This window comes from Bos indicus, chromosome 10 (assembly GCF_029378745.1).
Source record: "Bos indicus isolate NIAB-ARS_2022 breed Sahiwal x Tharparkar chromosome 10, NIAB-ARS_B.indTharparkar_mat_pri_1.0, whole genome shotgun sequence".
Taxonomy (NCBI): domain Eukaryota; kingdom Metazoa; phylum Chordata; class Mammalia; order Artiodactyla; family Bovidae; genus Bos; species Bos indicus.
In genome coordinates, this window is record NC_091769.1 from 3,102,768 (window position 1) to 3,126,297 (window position 23,530).

The 23,530-nt window shown below is 38.8% G+C and overlaps 1 protein-coding gene across 1 annotated transcript in view; it reads left to right on the plus strand.

Annotated features, from left to right (window-relative positions):
* KCNN2 (potassium calcium-activated channel subfamily N member 2) overlaps positions 1-23,530 on the plus strand; it is a 503,725-nt gene that overhangs the window by 125,399 nt on the left and 354,796 nt on the right. Inside the window, exon 2 of the mRNA XM_070796821.1 lies at positions 20,111-20,196. The gene's annotated coding sequence lies outside the window, so the exon portion shown is untranslated. The remainder of the gene's footprint in view (positions 1-20,110; positions 20,197-23,530) is intronic.

A 23,530-nucleotide genomic window follows, 5' to 3' on the forward strand; every position in this document is an offset into this window, starting at 1 on the left:
AAATATGTATGTATTTTTAAACATATTTGAGAATAGTCTGGTTAAAATCACACAATGTGGGAAATACTGGCTAAATGACTTTGCAGAGGCTCCTCATGACACTGAAGTATTTGCCAGTTACCTGATTTCTTTCTACACTGCACAGTCCTTATTATGTTACATTAACTTCATTTTGTGTTTTTTGGATCATTCCCATGCTGCTTAGAGTGCACGGGGTTGTGGCCTAATTGCCTAATTATTATGCAGTATTAAATAATCTATAAAAATGAGTAGAATGTGAATTAAAAGGAATGAGCCTTGGTCACTGTAGGTGGTATAGGAGAACAAAATGGTATTATCATCACAAATGTAAATGGAACATTAAGCATAATGTATCACTAGACTAAAGATCTTTCGGAAGATTTTTTGGGAAAGAAATCCCCCCGAAACACACTTATGGTGACTTATTTAAATCTTAATGAAATGAAGAATAAATATAATTCACTTAAGGACAGTCTCTATTTTAAAAATAGTATTTGTTTCTCAATATTTTACTTCTAATTTAAAATGTCCAGACCCAAACTGCTCTAAGAGTATATAGTATTAGAAACCACACTGATACTTATAGCTTTAAAAAAAAAAAAAATTACCTGTCAGTCCTTTCCAAAGACATCTCCTTCCTATTATAGTTAGATAGGGGAGGGTGTGAAAAAGGTAGATTTATCGTTTTATTTTTCAAAATTACAATTGTTAATGTGCTGCTTCTGCTGCTAAGTTACTTCAGTCGTGTCCGACTCTGTGCGACCCCATAGACGGCAGCCCACCAGGCTCCCCCGTCCCTGAGATTCTCCAGGCAAGAACACTGAGGTGGGTTGCCATTTCCTTCTCCAATGCATGAAAGTGAAAAGTGAAAGTGAAGTCATTCAGTCGTGTCAGACCCTCAGAGACCCCATGGACTGCAGCCCACCAGGCTCCTCCATCCATGGGATTCTCCAGGCAAGAGTACTGGAGTGGGGTGCCATTGCCTTCTCCGGGTTAATGTGCTAAATTTTCAATTTCCCACTGTGACTGTTCTTTAGTTTCATTCAAGGAAAGACCTCAAACTCAAAGTTCATAGAAATTGCTAATTAGTTGGATTTGTTTTCTCCTCCTATTGTCTTGTTTTTACTTTTACAAAGTAGACAACCCTGAAAGACTACTTAAATTCAATCTAAAACAAGAAAAAACTTGATGTATTTGCTAATCAGCCAAACCAAGATACATTTCTGTGACTTCATGTATGGGCTTCAAATCCATGCACCCCCATATCTACAGCTCTTAAGACTTTGTCCTGTCTTCTAGTATTAGTTCTAATCTCCATCCCTTCACTGAATATTTCCATTTGAATTTTTAAGATATACCTTATTTCAATGTGTCTAAAGCCAATTTTAGATTTTTTCCTTCAGAAGTAGATCTTAAATTCATCATTTCTGTCTGCAACACCAAATTTCTTCTCTAGCACAGGCCTGGATCCTTCAAATCACCTTTCTACCTCTCTTTCCTTTACTTCCTTTCCACCCCACGTTTTCTTCAAGACCACGTCGTCCTGTGAATTTCTCTCAAGTAGCTTCCTCTTTCTCTTGCATCCCTCACCGTCCTCGCCCTTCCCGACTCTCACAGCACTGCCTCGGGGGCTCCGTTGCTGGTCCCCTGCCTCCCCTCCTGAGCCCAGTCTGTTCTCCACATGAGCAGAGCAGCCCTCCCCCTCATTCTTCATCCCGGTTTCCACCAGTGCAACACTATTGTGCATCTCTTTTGCCCATAGAGTAGAGTGAGGTCACAGACTCAAGAATTTATATAGGTCTGGTGTCTGTCACCTTCTGTCATTTCTTAACCGAGAGTCTCCATTCCAGCCAAGCCAAATCTGTTGACTAGCCAGCAAAAATCTTAGTTCCTCTTTCTGATTTTGAATCGTTCGGTCCGTATTTCTCACTTAGAATGTCACACCGATGCCCATCCAGATCCAGTATGTATTTATCACGTCCCTATTTTTAGACTTTTTACTTTACTGGTCACATAGTTAGTGGACATCTACAGTGGATCCTATAGCTAGCTGTTCTTCATGGGGGCTGAGGCAAGGTACAGCTGTCTTTGTACCTTGCTGTCTTGGGACTGGTCCCTGCTTTGTCCTGTGACAGAGAAAACACTGGACTATGAGGAGACCTCTCATAACAACTGCTCTCTGAACTTACAGAGAACGTCTTGTTCTTCACTTTCTTACCACCTCAGGGTGTCAGTAGATAAAATTGCTATCCAGGGCATTTTTTGTTGGTGAATAAACTGCCTTGGACAAGGTCTTTCTTTCCTAGGACTTGGCCTCCTCATGTGTAAAAGGAAGAACTGAAAATCATGTATCACTTGATGCAATTCCATGATTCTGGCCATTGCACATGACCAGAATTTTTGGTTTTCTATGACCATGAATTGTCAGCCAACTTTCTATATCCATACCTAATTTATTGTGTTATCTTTGTGGAATGATCTATGGATTCTCAGTTGATGTATGTTACTTGATTTTCAACATCTTAAGCCTTTTAATTTAGATGGTATTTGGAAACATTATTGTCTGCCCTCCTACCCTCAACCTTTTTAAAATCATTGTAGGAGTTTTTCCTTGTCCTTGAAAGAAAGGCAAACAGGAACACTCCTAATACACTGTCTCTCTCTTAGGATGACTTTCAGAAGATTAAGTCTTCCTATATTTATCTCTTGAGGACAGTCTAGGAAAGAAAACATTAGACTCTTTCTTAAGTGATATTCATCTCTCCAGTGTTACTCAACACACTGGTTACCCAGCCCTGTTTACATGCTGAGAGTCATGTTAGAGCAAAATGAAGATGTCTTATCTCAAGGAATCAAAGTGATATCAAATTCAGTTGTTTAATTAAAAGCCCCGTCTCAGTCAGAAGTATTTTCAAGATGTATGAAACCAAGAAGGGGCAGTGCATGTCAGAACTAAATTCCATGATGGGGACTTAGGTAGTGGGCTGGGACTGGCACTGCCTTCCAGATCTGTTATACCACTTACGGAGTCTGCACAGATCAACAGTACTGACACCACATCACGCACTCAGAGGTAGAAACAAAGGTGAGAGGAATTCACATGTTGTTGACAGGATGAAACGCACACTCCTCTCCATCTGTGACAGAAAGTCAGACACAGATACAGATCATTGCTGCTACAGATTCAAAGTTTCTTACTTCATCTGGGTCCTCAAATCTTACAGAAAATATACATAGGTCAACCGTCTCCCAGTTGTTGGGATAAACAATCTCTTTCTTAAATCTTTCTGTCTGCACTCTCAGTAGAAGATTTTACCTTTAACTTCATAGAAAGTAAAGGAGATGAAATGTAATTCCTTAAAATTCCAACTTTTCATCCATTCAGTGCTAACTTCTTTCAATATACAAGGACGATGTCAAAGGTCAGATCTACTATATGGTTCCAGTGTGTATTGATCAACCTGTCCATCTTTCTAGAACAGTAGATCTCAACCCTGGCTAACCCATAGGAATGACCTGGCATCTTTTACAAAACTGATGCTCAGGTTCTGACTCTGGCCAATGAAATCTGAGTCTCTCTGAGAGTGAAACTCACTTATCAATAGTTTCTAAAAGTTCCCTGAATGAGTCCACGAGCAGCCAGGCTTACAAACAGGTCCTTAGCTTAAAACCTCTTCAATAGCAAGCATCTTTTGTGTTGAAACAGATCCATTTAACTCTATACAGAGCACGTCTCCATCTAGTAATAAGCGTGGTGTAATGTTTTTTTCACATGCATACCGTATTACTATAACTGACTTGAGTGAATTTTACTATTCATATAACCAAAGTGGGGAAAAAAAAACTGTATAATGCTACAGTAATTTTGAAATTTAAACTCTCAAGAAGGTTCTAAATACCCATCAAACAAAAATGTAGTTACTAGTGGTGAGAAGCACAGGGAATAGATAGTTTATACCTTGATGCCTAGAACTGATATGTGCACTATTTCTCAAGCACATACTTGACCTCAGGAATTTTAACCATTTCTCACTAAGAAAACTAACCTCAGTGCTTTGTTCACTGAATATAACGGCCCTTTGCTTTGAAAAAACTGTTATTTTAAGGTGTTATAGTGATTGGCCCACTGAAGGATGACTTTATTGAGAATGCTATTTCCCATATAGATAGGAAAAAAATCCATGAAATTTATTTTTTTCCTTCCCACTTGTCTATATGCCTGGACATTGAACAGGGTTGATTTCTCCTCTATATTGGTAACCATGTTTGTACTTGGTTTCATGAACTACTCAGCATTTTAATTCAATTAAGTATTGAATTTTTTATTAAAATTCTTCAAATATAAAATACTTTCTACTTGTATTAAATTTATTTTCCTACTAAATATATTCTCTACTTGTTAAGTATATATTAAACACATACCATACTTAATATGATAACTATATCAACTATAATGCTGACAGAGAAAAAAATTCAGTCAAACCATTTCTTTAAAACTTTGTCAACTCTTTTTCCATTGATATGTTAATTTTGCTTGAGTCTGCATATACAGTAGAATATTATTCAGCCATGAAAGGAAATGAAATACTGATACCTGCTGTAAAATTGCTAAATTTTGGTAACATTGTACTAAATATATGAAACCAGCTACAAAAGACTGTATAAGGCATTCAGTTCAGTTCAGTCACTCAGTTGTGTCCAACTCTTTGCGACCCCATGGACTGCAGCATGCCAGGGCTCCCTGTCCATCACCAACTCCTGCAGTTTACTCAAACTCATGTCCATTGAGTCGGTGATGCCATCCAGCCATCTCATCCTCTGTTGTCCCTTTATCCTCCCACCTTCAATCTTTTACAGCATCAGGGTCTTTTCCAAGGAGTCAGTTTTTTGCATCAAGTGGCCAAAGTACTGGAGTTTCAGCTTCAGCATCAGTCCTTCCAAAGAATATTCAGGGCTGATTTCCTTTAGGATGGACGGGTTGGGTCTCCTTGCAGTCCAAGGGACTCTCAAGAGTCTTCTCCAACACCACAGTTCAAAAGCACTAATTCTTCAGCACTCAGCTTTCTTTATCGTTCAACTCTCACATCCATACATGACTACCGGAAAAACCAAACCTTTGACTAGACAGACCTTTGTTGGCAAAGTAATATCTTTGCTTTTTAACATGCTGTCTAGGTTGGACATAACTTTCCTTCCAAGGAGTAAGCGTCTTTTAATTTCATGGCTGCGATCACCATCTGCAGTGACTTTGGAGCCCCCAAAATTAAAGTCTGTCACTGTTTCCATTGCTTCCCCATCTATTTGCCATAAAGTGATGGGACCAGATGCCATGATGTTAGTTTTCTGAATATTGTGTTTTAAGCCAACTTTTCATGGTCCTCTTTAACTTTCTGCTTTCTACCATAAGGGTGGTGTCATCTGCATATCTGAGGTTATTGATATTTCTCCAAGCAATCTTGATTCTAGCTTGTGCTTCATCCAACCCAGTGTTTTTCATGATGTACTCTGCATATAAGTTAAATAAGCAGGGTGACAATATGCAGCCTTGACGTACTTACTCCTTTCCTGATTTGGAACCAGTCTGTTGTTCCATGTCCAGATCTGTTACTTCTTGACCTGCATACAGATTTCTCAGGAGGCATGTCAGGTGGTCTGGTATTCCCATCTCTTTAAGAATTTTCCACAGTTTATTGTGAACAACCTTGGGAGTATACTAAAAACCATTGAATTGTGACTTTAAGTGGGTAAATTGCATTAAATGTGAATGATATCTCAATAAAGCTGCTATAAAAATTTACTAACAGGAAATATAAATCACCTTTCACCTTCAGACTATGTGAATTTTAAGTGTCAAGGATAAATAGACTCCTATGAACATTCAGAGTCAAGGCATATTGCCCTCATGAACTCTTTTTGCAGAATGTACTAGACAATGACCTTCAGGAGGCCAGAGTAGAAAAATATCAGTGTAAGGACAGGTGATAAGTATTAAGTATGTATTCACCTGTAGTAGTAAGACTAAATGGTTGTTACAAATAGAATGATCAGATGTCCAGTTTGCCAGTATAGACCAGTTTATACCTCTGTCTTGGCCCAATTAACTTGATCCCCTTCACTCTTAAAACTTTTTTTATAACTTTGAAAACATGTTTGTTTTATTACTTACTTATTTTATTGCATATTTGTTTGGCCATGCTAAGTCTTAGTTGTGGCATATAGGGCCTTTTAGTTGTGGCATATGAACTCCTAATTGAGGCATGTGAGATCTAGTTACCTGACCAGGGATTGAACCCAGGTCCCTGCATTGGGAACTCAGAGTCTTAGCCACTGGACTACCAGAGAAGTCCCTCAAAACCTTTTGACTTTGTAAATTACATGAATGTTCTCAAGTTATGGGATTATAGTAGCTTTTTTAAAGTCTTGTGCTCTAACAATGTAGATCATATAATTTACTAATGATGGGAGAGAAGTGGGTAAGTATGAAAAAGTAGCATAAGCCTAATAATTGCCTTTGAAGCATTCCTGAGAGTAAAGAGATATTCCTTTGAATTAGATGCTAAGGGAGAGGAAGAGGGAGAGGAAGTTATTAACAAATTTTAGACTAGGAAATAAATAGAAATAGAAACTTTGAGTGTTTGGTTCTTCTGGTTCTCAAGGCAATTAGAAATTCCCATGTCTCTTCCACCTCACCTCACTTTCCAGTATGTTTCATCCCACATCACTGTTGATAAAACTCGGGTTTTACTACTTCAGTGGTCCTTTCCCACCCATTCATATTTCTTGATGGTGGAAGATGCATTGTGGGGTTTGTTGTAGGTTTTGTCCATTCCGTTAGTTTTTGTTTCATTTATTCTATTGGATTTTTCTTTAGGGGTAATTCAGGAAAATTTAAAATCTGTTATGCAACCCCTATCTTCTTCCCAGAGTGCTCCTGAAAGCACATCGTCCTCTTTTATTGTTTCTTCTTTTTATTTTTATTTTTCTGTGTGTCATGTCCTCCAATAAATTGCCAAAAAGAACTTAGGAGAAGTTTGTTTCGGTTTTGTGCTTTAAAATTTGAATTCCTGAAATGTCTTTATCCTTGCGTTTAGATGACAGTTTGTCTAAGGAGAGAATTCTGGTGAAAAATCCGTTTCCTCCAAGATGTTGGAAGCACGTCTTCATTTCCTTTTAGCTCCCAGCATTGTTGGTGGCTCAGTGGTAAAGGCTCCCCCTGCCAAGCAGGAGACGCAGCTCCATTCCTCTGTTGGGAAGCTCCCCTGGAGGAGAAAACTGCAACCCACTCCAGTATTCTTGCCTAGGAAATCCCGTGGACACAGAAGCCTGGCATACTGTAGTCCGTGGGGTTGCAAAAGAGCTGGACAGGATTTAGTGACTAAACAACAAGATTAAACTGTTGTTGAGAAGTCTGTTATGATCTTCCATCAACCTTGGTCATCTGTCATCACTGATGGTCTTGATGTTCACTAGGAGTGTCAAGGATTTCCCTTATCTGAAATATTGTTGTGCTGTGTCTCAGCATAAGACTTTCTTCATTCATCTTGCAGGGATTTGATAGGTCTTCTACCTCATTCTGGGAAATTTCCAAGTATTATTTCCTTTGAATTTTCCTCCTCTCAATTATCTGTTTTTTCTCCTCAGACACCTAGTCAGATAATGAACCTTTCTAAATTCATCTTCTAATTCTGATTCTCCCCCTAAATTTTTCATAATTATTTTGTGTGTTTTTTTTGTCCTATAAAAGTTATCTTATTTTCCAATAACTTCTTTTGATTTTTAAATTTTTATTAAAGTATGGCTGGTATTCTTTTAATATTTAAATGTTTTTCCATCATATATTTAGTTTCTAGGAACTATTATTTTCATACCCATGTCTTTTTTTCTTAATAGCATTCTATTTTATCTTAATGGCTGTGCTAAAATTAAATATCAATACAAAATAGAGATGGGAATTGAGTATTCCCTGACCAGATGATACTATTTAAGTCATGTAAGCAAAACTAAATCTAGCTTGTTTCACCAACATAAGTGAAACTTAGGCTATTTCTTGTAAATGCCTTTGATAGTCATAAAAGAAACAAGTCACCTTCCTAAAGTTGGCATAGGATAATGACTTTTCACCAAATTCCCTGCTGTCTGGAGATACCCACTGTAATACCCAACGTCCTCATTTTCACATTATAAGTAATTCTGTGGCATCATCCCCCTGAGCTTTATATCAGTTTTTAATTTGAAAGTTCTGAGTCCATGAGCTGTTCTTACATGCACAATGAACACTTTACATGCTATTCATTGTTTTGGAGGCTTGCCTTTTGCTAATTCTGGGTCTTTGATAGGTATATTTCTTTTCTTGCCAAGGATACTAATTAAGAGTAGTTTTGGAGTCTCCTCTGGTAGCTTTGGGTTTTTTGTTTCTTTGAAATGTTGTTTCTACCATGCTTTTTAACTTTTGTCTGTCTTGGTGTTGTTGGTGTGAGACACTTTATTTCACTGTCTCTGGGCCTTTGATGTTTGTTCTTATTTGAGCACAAGGTACTAGGAATCCCACTGGAGGTTTGGTTGGTTGCTCAGCCACATAGCAGCATATCAATGTGCAATCATACCCCCTATGTTTCATGAGTCAGGACGTTTCTCTACCGAGTTCTTTGCTCTCCTCCCAGGGAACTAAGACTGCCGTCAACGTTTCTCAGAGCCAAGGAGGAAAGGAGGGTGAGACTCTTCCCAGGTACATGGACACTTGTACTTAATCCCCCTGTTTTCAGCATGACAGCCTCTCTTTGTGAACATCACTGCTGTTGCTGAGGTCAGAGTTTCTCTGGGTCAGTCGTTCCAGACTTCAGTCTTAGGACAGAACAGGAGAGGTGAAATAGTGCCCTAACTGCTTCTTGAACAAACACCATCTATCTTTGAGATCCTTTGTTCCTCCCTTTCCTCAGTCCTTTAGTGTTCTTGCAGTGTGTGGCTTGGCTTCTTTTTATCTTCCACCACTGTGAACATTTTTGGGGCTTCCCCGGTAGCTCAGTTGGTAAAGAATCTGCCTGCAATGTACGAGACCCCTGTTCGATTCCTGGGTCAGGAAGATCCCCTGGATAAGGGCGTGGCAACCCACTCCAGTATCTTTGCCTGGAGAATCCCATGGACAGAGGAGCCTGGGGACTACAGTCCATGGGGTGGTAAAAAGTGATACAGGACTGAGTGATTTCCCTTCTTCACACTGTCCACATTCAGCTTGCAGCTTTCTCTAACCAGTCCACTCTTAAGGTTCTGCTTTCTGGCTTGCTAATAGTTCTTGACATTTCTCACTTGCTTCATGTTTTCATGAACACTCTGACTTTGTAGAATCTGGGCTTTTTAATTTGCTGTCTTTTTAGTTGGACATTGGGAGATGTTGGAAAGGGATATTTGCCATGTGTACGATGACCCTCTGTGATAGATTTTATTATTTCTATGATATACATAGAATAAAAAAAGGTACAGTAACTTGCTTAATATAGTATAAATAGTAACCTGTGCTATATGGATTGAACCTAGACTTGAAAGCTCTTATTCTCTGCAGGAACTGATTCACAAAAATTAGTTCAAAGTGGTAACTTTAAATAAGACAGCAAATCCCAACAATACTAACAGTTACTGAATATTTCCATGCAGCACCTCGTTTCCTCACACTCTTGTGAGTGAGGTCTATTTCTATCCCCAATTTACAGATGGGAAAACTGAGTTATCAAAAGGCCACCAGGAAAGTAAGAGAAAACCCTAAGTGGTGTCAGTACCCTCAATCAAGAGTCTACGAACATTTCTTATAAAGGCATAGTAAATATTTTAAATTTTGTTTACCGTATGGGCTCTATTGCAATTACTCAGCTCTGCTATTGTCACAAGAAAACAGCTCTAGGAAAGTGTGTAAGGAATAAGCGTGGTTGTGTTCCAGTAAAGCTGTTTACATAAATAGGTGGTGGCCTGAATTTGGCCTGTGGGCAGGAGTTTGTTCATCCTTGCCTTATATCAGCCGTCACCATCCTTTTTGGCAGCAGGTTTCCAGTTTCATGGAAGACAATTTTTCCATGGATCTGGTAGTGGGGGGTGGTTTCGGGATGATTCAAACACATTACATGTATTGTGCACTTTATTTCTACTACTATTACATCAGCTCCACTTCAGATTATCAGGCATTAGATCCTGGAAGTTGGGGATCCCTGACTTAGATAATTTTTAAAAAGTAGAAATAATGAACACATTGTAATGAAACTAAGTTCTGCTGCAGCCAGAGAGATTATTACACTCTTGCTATTAGGCAGAGAGTCAAAAAATGCATGGTCATTTCAAAGCCTCAATTGAGTTGCTCAGATACTAGACCTTGATTAGAAGGAAATAGAGGGTGACAGAAGTAAGGGCCAAGACTAGTAGCAAAGGTGCTTGAGGAAGAGATGAGGGATTCCCCACAGGTGGTGCAGTGGTAAAGAGTCCACCAGCAGTGCAGTAACTGTGGAGACACGAGTTCAATCCCTGAGTTGGGAAGGTGCCCTGGAGAAGGAAATGGCAACCCACTCCAGTATTCTTGCCTGGAGAATTCCATGGACAGAGGAGCCTGGCGGGCTACAGTCCTTGGTGTTGCAAAGAGTCGGACATGATTGAGTGACTAAGCGACAACAGCATCCACAACCTGGGCAGGGTCTTTCAGTGCTCGTTGCTCTGTTGCCTCAGATGCTTACTTTCAAGGATGAATCATAAAAATGGACTAATGGCACCAAAATTACCAGTTGTCATTTGCATGAGGTGAAGCTCCACCTGAGAGCTTTGCAGTCCTCTGCTGCTGCTGCTAAGTCGCCCCAGTAGTGTCTGACTCTGTGCGACCCCAGAGATGGCAGCCCACCAGGTTCCCCCATCCCTGGGATTCTCCAGGCAAGAACACTGGAGTGGGTTGCCATTTCCTTCTCCAATGCATGAAAGTGAAAAGTGAAAGTGAAGTTGCTCAGTCGTGCCCGATTCTTAGCGACCCCATGGACTGCATCCTACGAGGCTCCTCCGTCCATGGGGTTTTCCAGGCAAGAGTACTGGAGTGGGGTTCCATCGCCTTCTCCTGCAGTCCTCTAACACCTCAAAAACAAACACAGAAACACACACACAAAGTTTATCTGGAAAAATTAAGAGCAACCTCAGTGGTAATCAAAAGAAAATAGTAAAATCATCAGTGACTTTTAGGCTATAGCCTTGTTATTTTGGTAACAAGAAACAGGTGGCATCATCATTTCTGAACGACTGATATCAGACATCATGGCACCTCTTTTTCATTTGAAACCAAGATCAGAGGGAAGTCTTATTTATTGCGTCCATATAATCCAGAGCCTGAGGAGGAAGAGAAATGTCCTTGTTTGGTGACAGGACAGTTTTGCTTTGCCAAGAGTGTAACTTGGATAGAGTTAATGAAATATTTCAGTTTTTCTAAAGAACTAGGTTCACAGGTTGTGTTGTATAGGAAACCAGCAAGCCAACAATCATTTAAGAGTTTATTTCTCCTGGAGTAGAGACTTGTCAGCTGTAACCAGGATCCCAGCCTCAGGATAGAAATTCTAGTCACTTTTTATCTTCTCTGCCACAATGAATAAGAATAAAATAAAACACTGGTGAAAGAAATCAAAGAGGAGACTAATAGATGGAGAAATATACCATGTTCATGGATTGGAAGAATCAATATAGTGAAAATGAGTATACTACCCAAAGCAATTTATAGATTCAATGCAATCCCTATCAAGCTACCAATGGTATTCTTCACAGAGCTAGAACAAATAATTTCACAATTTGTATGGAAATACAAAAAACCTCGAATAGCCAAAGCTATCTTGAGAAAGAAGAATGGAACTGGAGGAATCAACCTACTTGACTTCAGGCTCTACTACAAAGCCACAGTTATCAAGACAGTATGGTACTGGCACAAAGACAGAAATATAGATCAATGGAACAAAATAGAAAGCCCAGAGATAAATCCATGCACGTATGGACACCTTATCTTTGACAAAGGAGGCAAGAATATACAATGGATGTATACCTGTGGCGGATTCATTTTGATATTTGGCAAAACTAATACAATTATGTAAAGTTTAAAAATAAAATAAAAAAAAATAAAGACAATCTCTTTACCAAGTGGTGCTGGGAAATCTGGTCAACCACTTGTAAAAGAATGAAACTAGAACACTTTCTAACACCATACACAAAAATAAACTCAAAATGGATTAAAGATCTAAACATAAGACCAGAAACTATAAAACTCCTAGAGGAGAACATAGGCAAAACACTCTCCGACATACATCACAGCAGGATCCTCTATGACCCACTTCCCAGAATATTGGAAATAAAAGCAAAAATAAACAAATGGAACATGATTAAACTTAAAAGCTTCTGCACAGCAAAGGAAACTATTAGCAAGGTGAAAAGGCAGCCTTCAGAATGGGAGAAAATAATAGCAAATGAAGCAACTGACAAACAACTAATCTCAAAAATATACAAGCAACTCCTACAGCTCAACTCCAGAAAAATAAATGACCCAATCAAAAAATGGGCCAAAGAACTAAATAGACATTTCTCCAAAGAAGACATACAGATGGCTAACAAACACATGAAAAGATGCTCAACATCACTCATTATCAGAGAAATGCAAATCAAAACCACTATGAGGTACCATTTCACACCAGTCAGAATGGCTGTAATCCAAAAGTCTACAAATAATAAATGCTGGAGAGGGTGTGGAGAAAAGGGAACCCTCTTACACTGTTGGTGGGAATGCAAACTAGTACAGCCACTATGGAGAACAGTGTGGAGATTCCTTAAAAAACTGGAAATAGAACTGCCTTATGATCCAGCAATCCCACTGCTGGGCATACACACTGAGGAAACCAGAAGGGAAAGAGACACGTGTACCCCAATGTTCATTGCAGCACTGTTTATAATAGCCAGGACATGGAAGCAACCTAGATGTCCATCAGCAGATGAATCGATAAGAAAGCGGTGGTACATATACACAATGGAGCCATTAAAAAGAATACATTTGAATCGGTTCTAATGAGGTGGATGAAACTGGAGCCTATTATACAGAGTGAAGTAAGCCAGAAAGAAAAACACCAATACAGTATACTAACGCATATATATGGAATTTAGAAAGATGGTAACAATAACCCTGTGTACGAGACAGCACAAGAGACACTGATGTATAGAACAGTCTATGGACTCTGTGGGAGAGGGAGAGGGTGGGGAGATTTGGGAGAACGGCATTGAAACATGTATAATATCATGTATGAAACGAGTTGCCAGTCCAGGTTCGATGCACGATACTGGATGCTTGGGGCTAGTGCACTGGGACGGCCCAGAGGGATGGTATGGGGAGGGAGGAGGGAGGAGGGTTCAGGATGGGGAACACATGTATACCTGTGGCGGATTCATTTTGATATTTGGCAAAACTAATACAATTTGTAAAGTTTAAAAATAAAATAAAATTTTAAAAAATTTCTAATGTGTGATTTTTTAAGTGGAAAATACACTTTATATTCAGCTGTGAAAGAGAAATCGGTAGCTAGATAAAGAATAGCAAAGGAGAGTTACTTTAGTTTCTTCATTGTGAAACATATTCCTTACGTTCTGTAACACAAAACACTTTCAGCATGATTGTGGACTGAGACTAAGATGGGAAGGGATCATGCTGTCCCCAGACTTTGAAAAATAGTCAGGTGCTGTCATTACGTTCGTATCAACAAATCAGATTAGAACCCCAGACAGGAAACTGTTACGAGACCTCCTTTTACATTCCTTCCTTGAGCCATTCTCTCTGCCTATGAAAACGTCCACCTGTGTTTCTGCACAGTTAGTTCCTGGGGGTTGGGGGACACACACACCCCCTGCCCCCCACCCCCCAGCCCTACCCTGCCTCCAAGGAGAGAAAGGCGTTAAGGACGTTTTCTCATCACCAACTAAAAGTCACCCATGGCCTTCACATATTTGAAAACTAGCTCTGTAAGCAATTTTAGAAGCTTTCTTGCCCCTTTATGTTAGAAAAGGGATGCAAATTTGCCCTGAAATAATTTTGTTTGGGCTGAAAATTTTCAGGAGTTTTTAATGCCTAGAATTAGACTAAGAAATAAACAAGCTTCAGGGCTCCATCATGTAGAATTGGAAGCATGTTTATTAACTAGGCTGCTATGCAAACTATAATTGGGCAAATGTAGCTTTTGGTTCTTTTTAATTTTAATATAGAACTTAGTTATTTTATTGAAAGGAATGTTAAGTTAGGTCTAATGGATTCACTTCAACTGGGATTCTCCTTTCTGTCTGTGGTTTTCAAACATTCTTGATTTAGTGACTCGTTTGTCTCAGCCAGTAACTTCCCCTTTCTCTCTTCAGCCTACTATTGCTACACCAAGAAAAGAAAATAGTTTAAAATTTCAACAGTGTGAGAAAAAATGAAAAACAGTAACTTATTTCCTTAGTTTTGGTCAGAGAAAAGAGATTGCACCTATATATAGGGAATGCTTGACTATTAGCACATGACTCTATAATCCGTGACAGTGCTCAACTGATTAGACTCAGTTGTAATCATTTTGGGAAGATTTAATTTGGCAGATCTCAAAGTGTCCCTAAAGCCAATATGATGTATTAACTTCTTGCTACTGCTGCTAAGTCACTTCAGTCGTGTCCGACTCTGTGTGACCCCATAGATGGCAGCCCACCAGACTCCTCCACCCATGGGATTTTCCAGACAAGAGTACTGGAGTGGGGTGCCATTGCCTTCTCCGATTAACTTCTTAGGACAGGGTATCTAAGAAGAATCAGAATGACTTGAGGTTCTAATGAAAAAGATAAATTCCTTAGCATCACTCCAGATTTTTTAATTAAAATCATTAAGATGTTATCAATAGATGCAGGATGAACTTAGATAATATCCAACATCAACTCATAGTAAATTTCTTATTAAACTCAGAAAAGAGGAAAACTGCCTCAATTTAATAAAGACTATCCAGAACCACTTACAACACCTAAATTAATGAGCAAGGTTGTAGAATACAAGGTTGATATACAAAAGTAAATTGCTTTTCTGTATACCTGCAGTGAACAAGTAGAACTTGAAATTAAAAGCTAAATACCATATACCTTAGCTCCCCCCAATATTAAATACTTAGAAATAAGTATTTAGAAATTATTATATTTTATACTTTATTATATTATAATATAATACATTATATTATATGTATATAATTAGAAATAATACAATAAAATATGTGCAATATCTGTATGAGGAAAACTAAAAAACTCTGATGAAAGAAATCAAAGAATAAATTTAGAAAGAATCAATGCTTATTGATGGGAAAACTCAGTATTGTGAAGATGTCAGTTCTTCCTAACTTGATTTTTGGATTCAATGTAATTCTAATAAAAATCACAGCAAGTTATTTTGTGGATATTGACAAACTGACTCTAAAGCTTATACAGAAAGGTAAAAGACCCAGAATAATCAACACAATATTGAAGGAAAAGATCAAAGTTGGAGGACTGACATTATCTGGCTTCAAGAATTTCCTATAAGCTACAGTGATTGAGAAAGTGTGATATTGGTGAAAGAATTGACAGATAGATCAACTGAACATAATAGACAGCCCAGAAATAGCCCCCACTGTAAATTCAGTCAACTGATCTTTTACAAAAGAGCAAAGGTAATATAATGGAGAAACGACAGTCTTTCAACAAAAGGTCCTAGAACAACTGGACATCCACAGGCAAAAAATAAATCTAGACATGTCCTTACATCCCTCACAAAATTAATTCAAAATGGATCATAGACCTAAATGTAAAATGCAAAACTATAAATATCCTAGAGATAACATATGAAAATCTAGATGACTTTAAGTTTTAGATATAATATCAAAGGACAATTCATAAAGAATTAATAAGTTGGATGTCATTGAAATTAAATTTTTTTCCTGCTCTGTGAAAGACCTATGAAGAGAATGAAAAGATAAGCCACAAACGAGGAGAAAATATCTGAAAAAGACATGTCTGATAAGCAAATATTATCCAAAATATCTCAGCTCAGTCACTCAGTCATTTCTGATGCTCTGTGACCCCCTCGACTGTAGCTGCCAGGCTCCTCTGTCCATGGAATTTTCCTGGCAATAATACTGGAGTGGGCTTCCATTTCCTACTTCAAGGGGGTCTTCCCAACCCAGGTTTCAAACACACATCTCTTGGATCTCCTTCATTGGCAGGTGGATTTTTTTACCATTGTTCCACCTGGGAAGCCACCCGTAACATACAAAGTATATTAAAACTGAGCAATAAGATCCAACAATCTGATTTTTTAAAAGGCCAAAGACTTTAATAGATACCTTACCAAAGAAGGAACAGATGTCAACTAAGCATGTGAAAAAAATATTCAACATCATATGTCATCAGAGAAATGCATATTAAAACAATGAAATACATTTCACATCTGTTAAATGGTCAAAATCCAGAACCTAAAGCTGGACACCTAAATCTGAAGAGGACATAGAGCACCCAGAATTCTCATGCACTGCTGGTGGGAATGCAAAACAGTGCAGCAACTTTGGAAGACAGTTTGTTGGTTTCTTACAGAAAACTAAATATACTCTTGCCATGTGATTCAGCAATTACACTCCTTGGTATTTACCAAAGGAGTTGAAAACACATCCACACAAAATCCTGCACACAGGTGTTCAAAGCAGTTTTACAATTGCTGAAACTTTGAAGCAACCTAGAGGTCCTTCCAAAATGAATGGATAAATACATTGTGGTTCTTACAATAGAATATTATTCAGTGCTGCAAATAAATGAACTATCAAGCCATGAAAAGAAATGGAGGAACCCTAAAGGTATATTACTAAGTGAAATAAATAAGTCTGAAAAGGCTGCATAATGTAGGATTCCAGCTATATGACATTCTGGAAAAGGCAAAACTATGGAGACAGTAAAAAGATCAGTGATTTTTAGGGCAGTGAAACTACTCTGCATAATCCTGTGATGATGCATGTGTATCACTATACATTTGTCCACTACTCCAGTGAGTATATTGATATTGACAGAGACTATGCATGTGTTGCAGTGGGGAGTCTATGGAAAATATCTGTACCTTCCACTCAATTTTCCTGTGAACCTAAAATTCTAAATTGTGTCTTTTAAAAAAACAATCAGGGAACAAAATCATTGGGTTTGCATCAACTATAAACTGTTTCAGGGTCAGCAAACATTTTTTGTAAAGGGTAAAGTATGGTCTTTAGTGTACATACCTTTTTTTTTTTTTTTTTTTGACAATTCCTCAAAAATGTGAAAACAATTGCCAGCTGGTGATCCTTAAAAATGAAGTGGCAGTTTGGATTAGGCCACAGCTTGCCAATCTCTGAACTGTGTAATTAGAAACATTGGTCTTTCAGAAAAAGTTCCGAATGCTAACTTTGCAAATAGATAAAATATTTTTGAGTACCTCCTGGTCTAACAAATAATAGATTAGAAATCTGTATTCTGATTAAAATGGTGTTGTTGAGTGATGTATTATCCACCTTATTCAATCTAACAATATTGGACAAAATATTTTAAACATATACTTGAAGTATATGGAGCTTCCCTGGTGGCTCAGTTGGTAAAGATTCCACCTGCAATGCGGGAGACCTGGGTTCAACCCCTGGGATGGGAGGATCCCCTGGAGAAGGGAAAGGCTACCCGCTCTAGTATTCGGATGTAGTACTTAGATGCTCCATCACTATGACAATGAGCAAAAGGAGAGAGGAGTCTTACCCAAGAAGAGGAAAACAAAACTTCATGAAAGGTGGCTGATAAACTCAGTCAGCAGGTGAACTGTCATTCAGTGAAATACATATATTAAGGCCATCTTCCAAAACAGATTAAAAAAAAACAAGTATCTTTGAAATCTTAAAAGGGATACAGGAATTCATATGTGCTTGCATGCTAAGTCTCTTCAGTCGTGCCTGACTCTGTGCAGTCCCTTTCCATGGGATTCTCCAGGCAAGGATACTGGAGTGGGTGGCCATGCCCTTCTCCAGGAGATCTTCCAGACTCGGGGATTGAACTTGTATCTCTTATATCTCATGTGTTGGCAGACAGGTTCTTTACCACTTGTGCCAACTGGGAGGCCTGATAGAGGAATAAGTTATATTATAAAATAAGAAAAGGTAATTATGAATTACAGACAGATGTGACCAAGAATAGGGAAAGCAAAACAGAACAAATGAGAGATTCTGGAATTGAAAATTACTGTCATGTTTTAATTAATAGATGAGCATAATCAAAGAGATAATCAGTTGAAGACCAGAGCAAAACTCTGAAAGTTTGAGAAAAAAATTAAAATGAAATTAAAGACCTAAATCATAAAATAGATTGAGAAATCTAGCATATACCTAATATATGTTCCAAAAATAAGAAACGTGGCAATGAGAAAAAGGCTAGATTTTAAGAAATGAGACAGTGTCTTCTGAGTCAAAGAAAGACTTAGATCCTTAGATAGTGACCTAAGTGGTAAATATTAGAAATAAAAGTTCAGTCAGTCCTAAATACAGTATAGCAACACCGCCACCCTGTATGACACTTTTGGATGAAATAGAAAACAGTTCCTTCTGTCCATACTGTCCATTAATTTCATGATTGGATGAGGAGCCCATGGCCTAGGTTTTGCCTCTAGTTGCTTCCCTACCCATATTCCTTTGAAAAGGGCAAGAACACCCTGTTCAAAGACCCTGTTCTCCAACACCACAGTTTAAAAGCATCAATTCTTCAGCACTCAGCTTTCTTTATAGTTCAACTCTCACATCCATACGTGACTACTGGAAAAACCATAGCCTTGACTGTCAGATGGACCTTTGTTGGCAAAGTAATGTCTCTGCTTTTTAATATGCTGTCTAGATTGGTCATAGCTTTTCTTCCAAGGAGTAAGTGTCTTTTAACTTCATGGCTGCAGTCACCAACTGCAGTGATTCTGGAGCTCCCCAAAATAATTCTGTCACTGTTTCCATTGTTTCCCCATCTATTTGCCATGAAGTGATGGGACCAGATGCCATGATCTTAGTTTTCTGAATGTTGAGCTTTAAGCCAACTTTTTCACTCTCCTCTTTGACTTTCATCAAGAGGCTCTTTAGTTCTTCTTCGTTTTCTACCATAAGCGTGGTGTCATCTGCATATCTGAGGTTATTGATATTTCTCTCGGCAGCCTTGATTCCAGCTTGTGCTTCATCCAGCCCTGCATTTTGTGTGATGTATTCTGCATATGTTAAATAAGCAGGGTGACAATATGCAGCCTTGACGAACTCCTTTCCCGATTTAGAACCAGTCTGTTGTTCCATGTCCAAATCTAACTGTTGCTTCTTGACCTGCATACAGATTTCTCAGGAGCAGGTCAGGTGGTCTGGTATTCCCATCTCTTTCAGATTTTTCCACAGTTTGTTGTGATCCACACAGTCAAAGTCTTTGGTATAGTCAATAAAGCAGAAGTAGATGTTTTTCTGGAACTTTCTTGCTTTTTCTATGACCCAACAGATATTGCCAATTTGACCTCTTGTTCTTCTGCCTTTTCTAAACCCAGCTTGAACATCTGGAATTTTACAGTTCACTTACTGTTGAAGTCTGACTAGGAGGATTTTGAGCATTACTTTGCTGGCATGTGAGATGAATGCGATTGTGTGGTAGTTTTTTTTTTTTTTTCCCTTATGTGTATGATAATATGTGCTTGAAGTCAGTGGAATAAAACTCTTTAAATGCTGAGGGAAAAGGATTCACATCCTGAGGCATGGTATAGCACTAAAATTGTCATTCAGAAGTAAGGATGAAATAGTTTTAGTGTTAGTTGCTCAGTTGTGTCTGACTCTTTGTGACCCCGTGGCCTTTAGCCTGCCAGGCTCCTCTGCCCGTAAGATTTCCCTGGCAAGAATACTGGAGTGGGTTGCCATTTTCTCCTCCAGGGGATCTTCCTGACCCAGCAGTTGAACCCGGGTATCCTACATATAAAGGCTGACTCTTTACCATCTGAGCCACCATGGAAGCCCATAAATAGTGTTGGACAACATCTAATAGAATTTATCTCTTACAGATTCTTGCTGAGAGAACTACAAAAGGATGGACTCCAGCAAAAGAATAAGTGAATCTAAGGAATGGAGTGGGATATAAGCAACGACAGTGAGTAAAACATGTATATTTAGTTCTAATGTAACACAGTGATTTTATTGAGAAAAAGAAATGTTAAACTTAGCTGAGTTTACTTCAGTTATACCCTCCTCTCTGCCTGTGTTTCAACTATTTTCAGTATAGTGACTTGGTGTTTATAGACCATTATGTGTCTATTTCTCCTGCTAGCTAACTACCACTACACTAAGAAAAGGAAAACAGTTGCTATTTAAATAATATAAGAGAATGAAAGCCAGAAAGTATTTGTCTTTATAAGCCTTGGGTAGGCTCACCTAGTGCTTAGATAAGTGCCTCTCATGTAAAAGGTGATCAATTTATTTATTGAGTGAATAATATATTCTCTTTTCCAGCCCATGCTAAGATTAGTGATCAGAGGTTCATGTCCTTGGTTTGTTTTTCTCAGAAGACAGTGATAAAAATGAAGCTATAATTAAAACATGTTACAAAGTCTACATTTTCAAGAACTTTTGGCAAAGAATAATTTTGGGGGAGACAGTTTTCTGAGAGTTCTCTTTTAGGTCTTAAATAAATCTTCGGTTTAAAAAAATCTTGACTTTTATCTGAGCAACAATGAAAATCTGGTTCTTGATTGGAAAGGAGGTAGGTATTTTAAAGATAAATTCTTAAAGTATTCTTTCAGGATACGTCGCCCAGTTATTTTTCCATAAAAAAGGCAGACAAGGTCCTCACCATCATTCCAGAAGCACTTTCTGTCCAGGCTGTGCGCTGCCCTAGTATTTCTTTAGGGAAATCTCTGAAATGGCCTGGCAGCTCCAACCTGGTGGTGAGATCATTATCTTGGCAGAGTGATGGTCATTTCCTTACACTTTTGCTCCATACCCAGCTTGCCAATCAGTAGTTGGGTATATTTAAGGTACCAGCACTAACAGCCAAGGTCCCTTACTTAATTTTATGATTACCTTAGAAAGGGCTTTTGTCCATACACTCATGTTTGCCGAGAATGTGTGACATATTGTTAAAAGCCAGACTTTTCATGAGACAGGTTGGTCTAGTCCCCAAATCTGTAATATTTGGTATTTATTGGTGAGCCAGCTATGGAAAAGTCTAGGTCTTGTAAATGTTGTATTGTTTCATCATCTGGGGTTTTTGAATCTTAAAACTTGTGATGTGGCTGCCGGCTAAAACTGAGCTGCTGATCTGGCATCAGGTTATAAGCCAGGCCTCATCCAAATTGAAGTCTTTTCTGTTTTCACACCTACCATCTTTCAGACTACTAATAGCTAGTTAGTATCCATTGATTTTTCACAGAAATAAAACAGAAACCTGTTGTTGTTCAGTCGCTATGCTGTGTCTGACTTTTTACGACCCCATAGACTGCAACCTGCCAGGCTTCCCTGTCCCTCGCCATCTCGTAGAGTTTGCCCAAGTTCATATCCTTTGAACATACACCTGTTAAATATCTAATCAGTTTTTGCTCTCTTTTTGCTACCTATTTAAAAGAAAATATATAATTAGATCAAGAGTTAAAGAAATATAAAAACAATTATACTTCAATTGATAGCATCCATTTGACATTAACATTTTCCTAGTTTAGGATAGAAAAATAACTCTTATTTACTGTGATGAAAAGATTTCCAAAGACATATAGTAAAGAGTTTGATGCTTTGGGGCTTCAGAAAAACTTTAGAGAAAAATTTTATGGAAATGCTTTTGTTTACTTTTTCAAACTCATTTCTTTGAAATTATGAGAGAGAGGGGACCATGTCCATTTTCCTTTAACTATATTTTACAGTGTTTCAATTAAGTACATAATATACAGTATTTTTCACATGTAATGAAATCAGTGGTTATTTTAACAGTAAGACAGAAGGCTCACTGAGCATTTGAAAACAGCCATGGTAAGTAGGGAAGTATATTATTCCGAGTCTATTTAGGTGATTGAAGTAATTTTAAGAGGAGAATTTAATATAAAACATGGTCATCCAGGAATTGGACATCTGGCAAAAGGAACACTAAGATTTCACAGACTGTCCCTAGAGCTGAGAAAGTTAAGGGAACAGCTTAGAATTATCAAAAATTAGAATTTTGGCTGAGGGACACAGAGCTTAGGCTCAGACTTCTGAGAGGGTGGGGCCGAGCTGTGTTAGAGCCTTGGGAAAGGCACCGAGATGCTGCACAAGTGTGGGAGCGCGACCTTTATGGAGGGGGTACCAGCTGGCTGCATCTGGGGCCAGCGAGAAACCACAGTGGGGTGGGTCCTGCCAATGCTACTGGAATCAGTTATACTACTGGAATAATCAGCCAAGGGTGCCTCTTTGTTGGATGGTAATAACTTCTATACAGAGTACATCATGAGAAACGCTGGGCTGGAAAAAGCACAAGCTGGAATCAAGATTGCTGGGAGAAATATCAATAACCTCAGATATGCAGATGACACCACCCTTATGGCAGAAAGTGAAGAGGAACTAAAAAGCCTCTTGAGGAAAGTGAAAGAGGAGAGTGAAAAAGTTGGCTTAAAGCTCAACATTCAGAGAACAGAGATCATGGCATCTGTCCCATCACTTCATGGGAAATAGATGGGGAAACAGTAGAAACAGTGTCAGACTTTATTTTTCTGGGCTCCAAAATCACTGCAGATGGTGACTGCAGCCATGAAATGAAAAGACGCTTACTCCTTGGAAGAAAAGTTATGACCAACCTAGATGGCATATTCAAAAGCAGAGACATTACCTTGCCAACAAAGGTCCGTCTAGTCAAGGCTATGGTTTTTCCTGTGGTCATGTACGGATGTGAGAGTTGGACTGTGAAGAAAGCTGAGCACCAAAGCATTGATGCTTTTGAACTGTGGTGTTGGAGAAGACTCTTGAGAGTCCCTTGGACTGCAAGGAGATCCAACCAGTCCATTCTGAAGGAGATCAGCCCTGGGATTTCTTTGGAAGGAATGATGCTAAAGCTGAAACTCCAGTACTTTGGCCACCTCATGCGAAGAGTTGACTCATTGGAAAAGACTCTGATGCTGGGAGGGATTGGGGGCAGGAGAAGAAGGGGACGACAGAGGATGAGATGGCTGGATGGCATCACCGACTGGATGGACGTGAGTCTGAGTGAACTCCGGGAGTTGGTGATGGACAGGGAGGCCTGGCGTGCTGTGATTCATGGGGTCGCAAAGAGTCAGACACGACTGAGCGACTGAACTGAACTGAACTGAATGAGAGTAAAAGGAATCAAAACAGTAACAGGAAATAACCTAGAAGGACAGTGTTCATCCTTTATCCTTCTTTTATCCTGTGTACTCTTTCTCTAGTGCCCCCTATTGTCAGAACCTAACACTGATCCCACTAGCCAAAGAGAAATGGTTTGCACC